Below are 12,500 nucleotides of genomic sequence, written 5' to 3'. Positions count from 1 at the left end.
CAATGTAGCAAAAAAAAAAAAAAAAAAAAAAAAAAAAAAAGAGGAAACAAGAATTTTGCATTTTTCCTCCAGAGCAGAACAAATTTCCCCTTAAAAGAAATTTCCTGCAATTCTTTCCCTGCAAAATTAAGTCTCAAGCTTTCCTTATTTTGTTGTCTTTCGGTACTACTCTTTTCGGTACTATTTCGGTACTACTACTCTTTTCAGTAGTAGTAGTAGTAGTAGTAGTAGTAGTAAACGAAAATCAAAAATAAATAAAAGAAAAAAAACGAAACAGCAATAAAACCTAATAAAAAAAAATAAAAAACACACGAGAGAAATAAACTTAAAAAAAAGAAAAAAAAAGAAAAAAATATAAACAAAAACAAACAATAAACTGCTAATAAAACAAACAAACAAACAAACAAACAAAAACAAACAAACAAAACACGAAAAGAAAACAAACAAAAGAGGAAAGGAACAAACCAAACCCCACACCATTACTCGAATCAAAACCAAACCGGCGGCGCGGAAATCGGATAACAGCAGAAAAGAGTCGCGCCAACCGAGAGCCGCGAGTATCGGAATCGGGGGAGTCGAAGTCGGGGTGAGAAGGTGAGACGGCGAGGATAGCGGGGCGCCGGAGTCACGGATTACTGATGGCGGCGGCAGGAGGTGGACGGGGAATGCGGATTCAGTACAGAACATAAACCGCTTATTGGCGCGTAACCGGATTATCAGTCGAGCAGGCAGTGTCCAATGAGAAGAGGAGGAGGAGGAGGAGGAGGAGGAGTGGCATGGTCGAAGGAAGAGCCATGGAGTGTAGGTGAGAAGAGAGGAGAGAAAGAAACAAGACGGAAAGAGGGATGAACAAAAAGGAACGAGGAAAAAAAGGAAGAAAAGAACAGAAAGGAATAAGATTGTGCAGAAACGAAGGTAGAGAGAGAGAGAGAGAGAGAGAGAGAGAGAGAGAGAGAGAGAGAGAGAGAGAGAGAGAGAGAGAGAGAGAGAGAGAGAGAGAGAGGATTGGAATGGCAAGGAAGAAATGAAGAGGAGTGAAGTGGAGGTGAGAGAAGAAGAGAGACAGAAGTAAGAGGGGAAATAAGATGAAAAGGAAGGAACGTGGAAACAGAAGGACAAGAGAATAAAGGAGGGAGGAATGAGGTTATGCAAAGAGGAAGAGAGAGAGAGAGAGAGAGAGAGAGAGAGAGAGAGAGAGAGAGAGAGAGAGAGAGAGAGAGAGAGAGAGAGAGAGAGAGAGAGAGAGAGAGAGAGAGAGAGAGAGAGAGACGAATGGAGTGGACAGAGGTAAGAGGGAAGGACCAAAGATTGAAGAGGAGAGGAAAGAGAAGAGGAGAAAAAGAAGTAACAAAAGTTTAATAAATAATAAGGAACGTGGAATTAGAAGACCAGGAAAATGAAAGAGGAGAAAGGAGAAAGAAACAGAAGAGAGGAAGGAGAGGAGGAGAGAAGCGTAATAAATAATAATTAAGAGTAAGAAATAAGAAAGACAGATGAGTGAAAGTGGGAGGAATGAAGTTATGCAGAGAGAGAGAGAGAGAGAGAGAGAGAGAGAGAGAGAGAGAGAGAGAGAGAGAGAGAGAGAGAGAGAGAGAGAGAGAGAGAGAGAGAGAGAGAGAGAGAGAGAGAGAGATGAGGGGAAGTGTGCTAAATGAGAGGGAAGATGGGATTAGAAGGAAGGGCAAATGAAAGAGTGATGAAGTGGGAAGCAATGCAAAGAGGGAGGAAGCAAAAGAGGGAATAAATAGAGGAACAAGACAAAGAAGAGAAGAACAGAGGAAAGTGTGAGAAATGAGAAAGGTGCAATTAGAAGAAGGGTGAGGGACAGACTGATGAAGATGAGGAGTAATATCATGGAGGAAGAAAAAGGGGGAGAGAGGGAGGGAGGAGAAAGAAGAATACATAACAAAAGGTAAGAGAAAAAAAGAAGAGGAAGAATAAACTTAATTAAAAAGATCAACTCAAGATAACAAACGAAAGAAAATTAAAGGAAAACATGAAATTACACAGCTGGTATTACAAGGTTCTCTCCCTCTCTCTCTCTCTCTCTCTCTCTCTCTCTCTCTCTCTCTCTCTCTCTCTCTCTCTCTCTCTCTCTCTCTCTCTCTCTCTCTCTCTCTCACTGCATTCTACACACTCACGCTCTCATTTATTCTGCCTCACCTTTCCTCCTTTTCAGAGTACTGTAAATCTCTCTCTCTCTCTCTCTCTCTCTCTCTCTCTCTCTCTCTCTCTCTCTCTCTCTCAGGTATCCATTTAATTTCTACCTCTCCTTCATTTATTTTAGTCCTTTCTTCCCCCCCTCTCTCTCTCTCCCTTATCCTAACCTTCCTGGCAGCACCCAAGCACTCTCCCTCTCTCCCTCACCGGCCTCTCCCTTACCCTGCTACTTTCTCTACCCATCCCCTCATCCCTTCCTCGCCCTGACACCACCTGGCACTTTGAGCTCATCCAGGTAAAGAGACGCTCTCCTTATACCTAATACCGGCCCCTTTCCTAACACCTGGTGGCACTCTGCTCTCATCCTACTCTCCCTCTCTTACCTGGCCCCCTCTCCCTCCTTCTCCCATGCCTCCCGGGCGAGCAAAACGTGTCTTTACAGCGTGGCTCGTTAGCTTAACTTGCTCTCGTGCTGGAGTCGAGTAACGCAGCTGATAAAAGATTGTAAAAGCTGCCTAAGGTTGGAGCAGCCTGGAATGGAAGCTGGAGGGGCCAGGGGGTTGGGGAGACTGGAAAGGGGATATGAAGGTCTGGAAGGGAGATTGAAGGGAGATTGGAAAAGGCAATGCAAAGGGACAAGAGGGTTGAAGGGACTGGAAAGGGGACATGAGGGTCTGGAAGGGAGATTAAAAATGAGATTGGAAAGGGCAGAGGAAAGGGATAGGGAGACTGGAGACCTTGGATAGGAGACTGGAAGGGAGATTGAAAATAAAATTGGAAAGGGACAGGAAGGCTGGAGAGGCATGCAAGCAGCTAAAAAAAGGACAGGAAGATTGAAGGACTCCAGACGAGACTGGAAAGGTGATTGGAAGGAGGCCAAGAAGGTAAGGAAGCCTGGAAGGGAGTCTGGAAGGGAGACTGGAAAGGGACAAGAGGGTTGGAGAGCCTGGAAAGAAGACTGGAAACGAAATTTGGAAAGAGAACTGGAAAAGGAAAGGAGAGTTGGAGATCTGGAAGTGAACACCTGGAAGAAAGACTGGGAAGGGGTCTGAAGAGGACAGGAGAGCTGAAAACCTGGAAGACTGGAAGAAGACAGGATGAGAGGGTCCTTGGAATTAACTGGAAAGGGAAGAGAAGGGACTTTGAACTATCAAGAGTGTTGGGGGACAGTAAAGACAACTGGAAAGGACTGGAATAACTGGTGAACCGGAAGAAAGGAAGGATGTATGACAAGAGAGAGTGGAGGAGAACTGGGAACTGGAACTGAGGGCCTGGAAAGGATGAAAAATGAGTCTGAAAACGCTATAAAGGGGCTTGGAAACTCGACTAATGTATCTGGAGACCATAACGTACCTGGCTGCTGCACAAATGTTTCTGAAAACTGTACGGAAGAGCCTGGAAACAATATGAAGGATTTGGAAACTGTATTAAAAGGGTTTGGAGTGCATAAAGGTGGACTCAACTCTACGTAAAAGGCTCTAGAGACGATAAATAGAGGATATGCAGCTGTGGTGACTGTAGGGGAGGCGGCAATATTAACTGGAATGGTTGAGGAGTGGTAAAATAAAAGAAAGGACAAAAAAGAGACGAGATAAGGATAGGGGGAAAGAGGAAAAGGACTGGGGAGAGATGAAGAGATCTAAATGTAAATTCTGAAAGGCTTGGGAGCAATGGAGGGACTTCAGGGGAACTTGTGAATACCTGGAAAGAGATGGAGCGAGGTGGAGGGAGATCCTGGAAAGCTGGAAAGTAATGGAAAGGGTAAGTGAAGCAGAGGAGCTGAGAAAAATGGAGAGTTATGAATGTATTAAGGAGATAAGAATAGTGAATAAAAGTAGGAAGGAGGACAAATAGGTAAACATCCGTAAAACAGTGTTGAGAATGGAAGCAAATAGTGACTTTGATAAATATGGGAGGAAGATAAAAAGATGAAAAAATGTAAGAAAATGAGAGATAATGAAACAGGAATCAGAGACGAATGTAAACAGGAAAACAGATACAGTGGAAGAGGAAAAGAAGATAAAATAAGAAGCAAAGCAAAGTGGAAAAAAAGTAATATGAAAAATAATGAATGAAAAAAAAAACAGAAAAAAAGGAAGAGGGAAAAAAACAAAAGGAAAGTTACAAAGAACAAAAGAAGAAGAATGAAAAGGAAGGAGACTGTTTCGTTTTGTTTACTCTATTGATTGTCTACTGTATACCTCCCCTCTTTCCCCTCGCTCCCCTCTTTCCCCGACCCTCCCCAACCAGGAATTGACCTGCCACGACCCCCAATGTCCTCCCACGACCTCCACGACCTCGGCCAGTGCTCGAGAAGGAAAAAAAGAAAAGTACTAAAAAAAGGGAAAAAAATCAGTTGGGTGGAAGAGGAAAAGTAATTTTGAAGAATTGAAGGGGAGAGTTGAAAAAATAGTTAAATCTCTCTCTCTCTCTCTCTCTCTCTCTCTCTCTCTCTCTCTCTCTCTCTCTCTCTCTCTCTCTCTCTTTCCGTGGCAACAGACGAGGATGATGAAAACTTCGACTGTGAACCTAACTCTCTCTCTCTCTCTCTCTCTCTCTCTCTCTCTCTCTCTCTCTCTCTCTCTCTCTCTCTCTCTCTCTCTCTCTCTCTGGCACTTACCTGCTGCATTATTCACAAGTTAATCCTTTCTCTGCTTCCCCTCAGGTACTTTTATTCTATAGATTGTATGGATTAATCGACTGGACCATAGAGTGTGTTGCTATTGCAGTGGTGGTGGTGGTGGTGGTCGTGGTCGTGGTGGTGGTGGTGGTGGTAGTAGTAGTAGTAATAGTATTAGTAGTGGTGGTGGTGGTGGTGGTGGTAGTGGTAGTAGTAGCAGCAACAGAAGCCTTGTCAAAAGTCAATAAAAGGGAAGTGCTCTCTCTCTCTCTCTCTCTCTCTCTCTCTCTCTCTCTCTCTCTCGGTTACCTACCCAAAGTTCCTAACACCCATTCTTTGCACCTTTAATTATGATAGACGGACGTGTGTGTGTGTGTGTGTGTGTGTGTGTGTGTGTGTGTGTGTGTGTGTGTGTGTGTGTGTGTGTGTGTGTGTGTGTGTGTGTGTGTGTGTGTGTGTGTGTGTGTGTGTGTGTAACAAATCCTATAGTCGTTCCCACCAGGTACCGCCACCATCGCCACCACTACCACCACTATCACCACCACTACCACCACCATCCACCACCATATCCTCATCACACCCACTTAACACACACACACACACACACACACACACACACACACACACACACACACACACACACACACACAGAGCCACTACCATCCTCACAAAAGCAAAATTTTCTCGAATGGCCAAGAGAGAAAGAGTGCGAGAAAGAGCGAGGCGGGGAGAGGGCAGGTAGGTGAGAGGAGGTGAGGGGGAGGAAGAGGGGGAAGGGAGAGGGGAGACTTGCAAGCAAACATCCAAGAAGGGCGTGTGGTTTGGCCTTAGGCACGCGCCCTCACCTCCACCACACAAAAAGTTATTCCACCCGAGGGGAAAGAAGAGAAGGAGGAGGAGGAGGAGGAGGAGGAGGAGGAGAGAATCGTGGGCCAGGAGGAAAGGTTGAATAAAAGAGAAAATAAAGGCATGCTGAGAGGAAAGGAAGAGGAGGGGAAGGAAGAGAAGGGGAAGGAGGACAGAAGAATGAAAGGTAAGAGACAAGACATTATAAAAAAGACAGAGAAGGACAGTGTGGGGAAACTGGAGGGAAATCACGAGGAGAGAAAGAATGAAGGAGGAAGGGAAACAGACGAGGGGAAAAGAGGGGAAGGAAAAGGCAAATTGACAGGCAGAAGAGGAAGGAAGTTACGTCGGGGAAGAAAAGGGGAGGAAAATACGACTGGAGGAACAATTGAGGGGAAAAGAGGGTAGATGACAAGGAAAGGAGGTGTAAAGAAAGGGGAAAGTCAGGAAGAAGGGATAAAAGAGAATAAAAGAGGGGAATAGTACGAGGGGAAGCGAAGGGGAGGAAGAAAGAAGAAAAGGGGACAGAGAGAGACAGAAAGAGGGGAGCGTTGTAGGCTGGACGAGGGGAGAACGGAGGAGATGGAAAGGGAAGGGAGGAAAAGAGGGGAGAGGGAAGGAAAGAATAAAAGTTATGAGAGAGGAGAGAGAGGGGAGAGAAAATGTAAAACGAGACAGAGAGAGAGAGAGAGAGAGAGAGAGAGAGAGAGAGAGAGAGAGAGAGAGAGAGAGAGAGAGAGAGAGAGAGTAATCATGAAGAAAAACAAGGACTTTGAGGGAAGAAAAGGGACAAGAAAAGTTTTATAAAGGAAGGAGGAGGAGGAGGAGGAGGAGGAGGAGGAGGAGGAGGAGGAGGAGGAGGAGGAGGAGGAGGAGGAGGAGGAGGACGTGGGAACAGGCGAAGCATCCCATCTGGTGTCTAGTTCAGGCGGGTTGGATAAGGACACGAATATTTGGCGACAATTGAGCCCCATCAGAGAGAGAGAGAGAGAGAGAGAGAGAGAGAGAGAGAGAGAGAGAGAGAGAGAGAGAGAGAGAGAGAGAGAGAGAGAGAGAGAGAGAGAGAGAGAGAGAGAGAGAGAGAGAGAGGGTACCCGCCACTTAATATTATCAGGATATCACTCTTATGAATGAGAGAAAACACACACACACACACACACACACACACACACACCTGACCAAACACACACACACACACACACACACGAGATCAATAACAGCACAGGTAACTCAAGCACCACAGTTTTCATCTCTCTCTCTCTCTCTCTCTCTCTCTCTCTCTCTCTCTCTCTCTCTCTCTCTCTCTCTCTCTCTCTCTCTCTCTCTCTCCAGGTTCAAAGGAACGTTGTGTGAGGAGTTTGTTAGAGGAGGAGGAGGAGGAGGAGGAGGAGGAGGAGGAGGAGGAGGAGGAGGAGGAGGAGGAGGAGGAGCATAAGCAAAATTGTGTTGTATGGTCAGTGAGAGAGACTATAAAGCTCTCTCTCTCTCTCTCTCTCTCTCTCTCTCTCTCTCTCTCTCTCTCTCTCTCTCTCTCTCTCTCTATGTGAGTCATTCGCACCTGCACCTGAGAGAGAGAGAGAGAGAGAGAGAGAGAGAGAGAGAGAGAGAGAGAGAGAGAGAGAGAGAGAGAGAGAGAGAGAGAGAGAGAGAGAGAGAGAGAGAGAGAGCGGAGCCTCCAAGAGTTATTAGTACAAAGGGGGGGTTAAATTTCCGGTGAGGGGAGAATGAGGGGTGAGGGGAGACGAGGGAAGGGAGAGGGGAGGGAGAGGGAAAAGATAAATGGGAGGGGAAAGGTTTGGCTATGGACGTTTGAGGGAAAAGAGGTTTCTATGGGAAAGGGGAAGAGAGAGAGAGAGAGAGAGAGAGAGAGAGAGAGAGAGAGAGAGAGAGAGAGAGAGAGAGAGAGAGAGAGAGAGAGAGAGAGAGAGAGAGAGAGAGAGAGGAATGAGAGGAATGAGGAAAGAGAGACAGGATGTGATGAGAGAGAGAGAGAGAGAGAGAGAGAGAGAGAGAGAGAGAGAGAGAGAGAGAGAGAGAGAGAGAGAGAGAGAGAGAGAGAGAGAGAGAGAGAGAGAGAGAATGATATCTAATTACCTGATATTTTACCTGACTGAAGGACTGACTGACTGACTGACTAAATGACTAATTAAAAAAAAATAGAGAGATAAATCACATATCATTTGACTGACTGACTGACTGACTGACTGACTGACTGACTGACTGACTGACTGACTGACTGCCTGACTGACTGACTGACTGACTGACTGACTAAATGATTAAAAAACAGCATAACTAATTCAGACTTCATCTAACTGACTGACTGACTGACTGACTGACTACCTAACTAACAAACAAACTGACCAACCAATTCACTCTTTAGCTGACTGACTAACAAGCAAACAAACTGACTGACTAACTGACTGACTGAGGCGCCTTACTTAACGGCCTGACTACTTGACTTACTAATCTTACAATGTACCCTTAGACCAAACGCCCCCTCCACTCTCCCTCTCCCTCTCTCTCCCTCTCTCTCTCTCTCTCTCTCTCTCTCTCTCTCTCTCTCTCTCTCTCTCAAGGTAACCACTGTCCAAGGGGAGAGGATAACCGGTACTCAGGTGGGGGAGAGGACGAAGAGGAGGGAGAGAAGCAGAGAGAAGGGAGAGAGAGGAGTAGGGAGGAGAGAAAGAGATGTAGGAAAGAGAAAGGGGAGAGAAAAGAGGAGGGAGAAGAGGAGGGAGAAGAGGAGGGAGAAGAGGGAGAGAAGAGAAAGAGGAGGAGGGAGAGAAGAAAGAGAAGAGGGAGAAAGAGTAGATATTCTCTCTCTCTCTCTCTCTCTCTCTCTCTCTCTCTCTCTCTCTCTCTCTCTCTCTCTCTCTCTCTCGTCTACAGCTGCGTATATGAATAGGAAAAAACTTCATGACGAGGATAGCACACTCTCTCTCTCTCTCTCTCTCTCTCTCTCTCTCTCTCTCTCTCTCTCTCTCTCTCTCTCTCTCTCTCTCTCTCTCTCTCTCTCTCCACGCACTGTCTGTGGTAACCTAACCTAACTTAACCAGGTCGTGTTAATACTCGTTGCAATCTAGAAGAAGAAGAAGAAGAAGAAGAAGAAGAAGAAGAAGAAGAAGAAGAAGAAGAAGAAGAAGAAGAAGAAGAAGAAGAAGAAGAAGAAGAAGAAGAAGAAGAAGAAGAAGAAGAAGAAGAAGAAGAAGAAGAAGAAGAAGAAGAAGAAGAAGAAGAAGAAGAAGAAGAAGAAGAAGAAGAAGAAGAAGAAGAAGAAGAAGAAGAAGAAGAAGAAGAAGAAGAAGAAGAAGAAGAAGAAGAAAGAACTACCGAGAGAAATAAAAGAATGAAAGAGATAAATAAAGAGGGAGAGAGACGAAAGAGAAAAGGGAGGGAGGGAGGGAGGGAAGCAAAGGGAGGAAAGGAGGGGAAAAGAGAGGAAGGTGAAGAGAAATGACTCTTAATCAGGAAAGAAGGTGAGAGAAACCAGGAGGGAATCAGTTTGTCTCCCAAGTCTTCTGAAGTCCCTGAAGGAGGAGGAGGAGGAGGAGGAGGAGGAGGAGGAGGAGGAGGAGGAGGAGGAGGAGGAGGAGGAGGAGGAGGAGGAGGAGGAGGAGGAGGTTAAATAAAGAGCGAAGGAGGAAGATGAAAGACGGAAAACAGATAAAAGCGAAAGGTGGAGTGAATTATGAAATGAGAGAGAGAGAGAGAGAGAGAGAGAGAGAGAGAGAGAGAGAGAGAGAGAGAGAGAGAGAGAGAGAGAGAGAGAGAGAGAGAGAGAGAGAGAGAGAGACCCCAGTAACACACACACCACTAACTCACTTCCCAGCCACCAGAGGGAAGCACCTGGCACACCTTTCCCCTTACCTGATAATTAGACTCCCCCTTCCCCTTATGACGCAACTATGAGACAGCAGAGGGAGTGAGGGGAGAGGGGAGGGAGTGAGGGGAGTTTAGCGTTATTTCTCAGTCTCCTAAACTCGTTACAAGGGCAAGAAAGTGCGACAGTCTAAGTCACTGTAAATGTAACGTAATACTGCGAGAATGTGTGTGTGTGTGTGTGTGTGTGTGTGTGTGTGTGTGTGTGTGTGTGTGTGTGTGTGTGTGTGTGTGTGTCGTTTGTCTTTGTTTATATTATGCGTATGCCGGATGTTTGCACGCACGCACACACACACACACACACACACACACACACACACACACACACACACACACACACACACACACACACACACAGGAGGTTGGCATATTTAGCACCTTCATTAGCGGTGCAGAAAATTACACTGTTTTTACTATCACTCTTACTATTATTATTATTATTAGCATTACTATTATCGGTGTGGTTATTGCGACTGAGGGCGTGGTTGTTGTTGTTGTTGTTGTTGTTGTTGTTGTTGTTGTTGTTGTCGATGACTCACCAGACGGGGATGTCGAGGAGGTGGTGGTGGCAGCCGTAGATGTGGTGGTGCTGGTGGGGGTGGTGAAGTGGGTGCTGCTGTGGTGGGGGCAGCGGGGGCGGGGGCACGAGCTGCTGGTGGGGCAGACACCCATACCGCAGCTGCTGGAAGGTCTGGGGGGCGGCATGGGCGGGGGCATGGGCGGGGGACGTGGTGGAGGCAGGTGACCGTAGTAGTTATTGGCGTGGGGGCTCATACCCCCTCCCCCGGACCCCCGGCGGCCCCGAGGGTCCGTTGACTTGTGGGGGGAGCCCGTTGCCCTGCTGGGGTTGGGGCGGAGGGTGCTGTGGTGGGGGGTGCTTTGGAAGGGGTGGTGGGTGCTGGTGTTGGGGCTGTGGGTGTGGGTGAGGGTGGGGGTGTGGGTGGGGATGTTGGTAATGTGATTGTGGGTGTGGGTGAGGGTGTGGGGGATGCTGGGGATGCTGGGGATGCTGTGGGTGAGGGTGTGGGTGGGGGTGCTGTGGGCCAGGGTGGGGGCGCTGTGGGTGGAGTGGGTGGCGGATCTGGACATTGCCGTAGTACGGGGGGACTGCGGGTGCTGGGCGGGGTGGGGGCACCGGTGCTGTGGTCTGGGGTGGGCGTGTGGAGGAGGGGGAGGTGGAGGGGGCTCGGTGGGGGGAGAAAAGTGTAGGAGGGGACGTCCCCCCTGGGGTGCGTGGGGCTGTCCGGGGGCACGCCGCTGTGAGGGGGCGGGCCGGGGCCGTCACAGAGGGCATGTTGGTGTGTGGGAGGGCGAGGGGCGTGGTGGGGGGGCGGGGGCGGGGGTCCGGGTTGTTGGTGTGGCAGAGAGTTGTAGTTGTAGTGGGGAGGTACTTTGGGCAGCTGATGGGGATGGGGGAGGGAGCCGAACCGGTTGTCCGTGAGAGCCTGCGGCGGGTGGGTGCAGGGCCGCGGCTGTGTGCGGTGCGGGCTGTGGTGGGGACTGCTGCCGGGGCTGTCCAGCTGCTGCTGCTGCTGCTGCTGTTGCTGATGTTGTTGTTGGTGAATTAGTTGTTGGTGTTGTTGCTGCTGCTGCTGTAGGGCTGGCGGGTGGGCGTGGCGTGGCACGGGAGGAGCACCTACGGGGTGGCCGTGGGGTCCAGGGTGCCCCTGGGGGCGGGGCACGCAGTAGGCATAGCAGGACGGGCAGGGCTGCAGCCCCGGGGGCACGTGCATGGCTGAGGCGGCGGCAGCTCACTCCGGCCCCGGCATGTCGGGGCGGCGACACACTAACAACACTACGGCCTGGCTGCCTCGCTCTACGTCACCATAACGCACGGCGGCGGTGACTCTATCAGGGGGCGGGGGACCACGCACCTCCCATGTCAACACTCGGCGACGCCGCCAGTCACCTGCGCTCGTGCCGGGGCGGCCACCGGCCAAAACTCGCTCCAAGGGGCATCCTCGTCACCCAGCTGGTGCCCAGGTGAGCCTCGCTCTGCCCAGGTGAGGCCCTTCCAGCTCAAGTGCCTGTGAGATGTGGTGGAGGCACCGCACCACCGCAGCTGTGATGCACCACACCTCGCCCAGGTTATGCTGCGGCGAGACACAAAGAGCAGCGGCGTGCAGCACACAGCAGCACCGCAACGCCACAAGGGCACAGCACCACACGTCGCACCTCGGGGCCCGACACCCGGGGCGCCTGACTAAGCAAGACGAAACACGCAACACTTTAGGTGCGGGTGAGAGAGCGAAGTAGTGGGTGTGGGCGTGGGCGGCGTGGCGGCGGAGAACGCGGCCGACGCGTCAAACAGTCTCGCTCACACCGAGTTGACTAGTGGGACGGGAGGGCTGGGGAGCGCGTGGCCGGGGCGGGGCCTGGCTGGGGAGGGGAGGAGCCTGGGTGAGGGAGGTCGTCGCTCACGCTCTCCACAGCTGCCTCCTCACTCTGCCGGGGCGCTCCTCGGGGCGAGGCGGGGCGGGGCGGCCACAGCGGGGCGGGGTGGCGGGGGCAAAGTTCATCCCTCATGGTAATACGACGCCATGCAGTGCGGCGGCGACCTGGCGACGTGTCCCCTCATGAGAAGCCCCGGGCAGCGCCGCGACACTCATTCACGCCCCCAGACACACACACACACACACACACACACAAACGCGCGCACACACCGACAGGCGGGGCTGGGCTGAGCAAGCGTATTGATTGCTGCCGGACGCTGGCGGGCGCGGGGCAAAGCCTGAGCTGCCTCCCGCTGCCACGCCCGCCCCGCCGCCCGCCCGCCCGCACGCCTCAGTACTCGTAGCCCGCGACTCCCGCCCGCCGCTCTTGTTGCTAGGCTGCCATCTGGCGGGGGAGGGGGGCACTAGGCCTAACACGCGCCCTTCAGATAACACGTATCACCTGCCTGCCGCGGCCCCATCACGCTGCCGCTCACTGGGCTTCCCCCGATGAGACACACGCGCCCTCGCACACTCATGCCCTCAAAGACAAACAAGGACAC

At 50.3% G+C, this 12,500-nt stretch overlaps 1 protein-coding gene across 21 annotated transcripts in view; it reads right to left on the bottom strand.

Moving 5' to 3' along the window:
• The window catches only part of LOC135109777 (IQ motif and SEC7 domain-containing protein 1-like), a 108,471-nt gene that overhangs the window by 28,376 nt on the left and 67,595 nt on the right, over positions 1-12,500 (bottom strand). The window contains exon 1 of one of the 21 annotated variants that reach the window (XM_064021429.1): positions 10,045-10,178. The exons of the other annotated variants lie outside the window; for them this stretch is intronic. The gene's annotated coding sequence lies outside the window, so the exon portion shown is untranslated. Of the gene's footprint in view, positions 1-10,044; positions 10,179-12,500 lie in introns of those variants that run through there. 21 annotated transcript variants of the gene reach the window in all.

Source organism: Scylla paramamosain, chromosome 19 (genome assembly GCF_035594125.1).
Source record: "Scylla paramamosain isolate STU-SP2022 chromosome 19, ASM3559412v1, whole genome shotgun sequence".
Taxonomy (NCBI): domain Eukaryota; kingdom Metazoa; phylum Arthropoda; class Malacostraca; order Decapoda; family Portunidae; genus Scylla; species Scylla paramamosain.
Note: the sequence above shows the minus strand (reverse complement) of the source record. Positions and strands in the feature narration are given on the sequence as shown.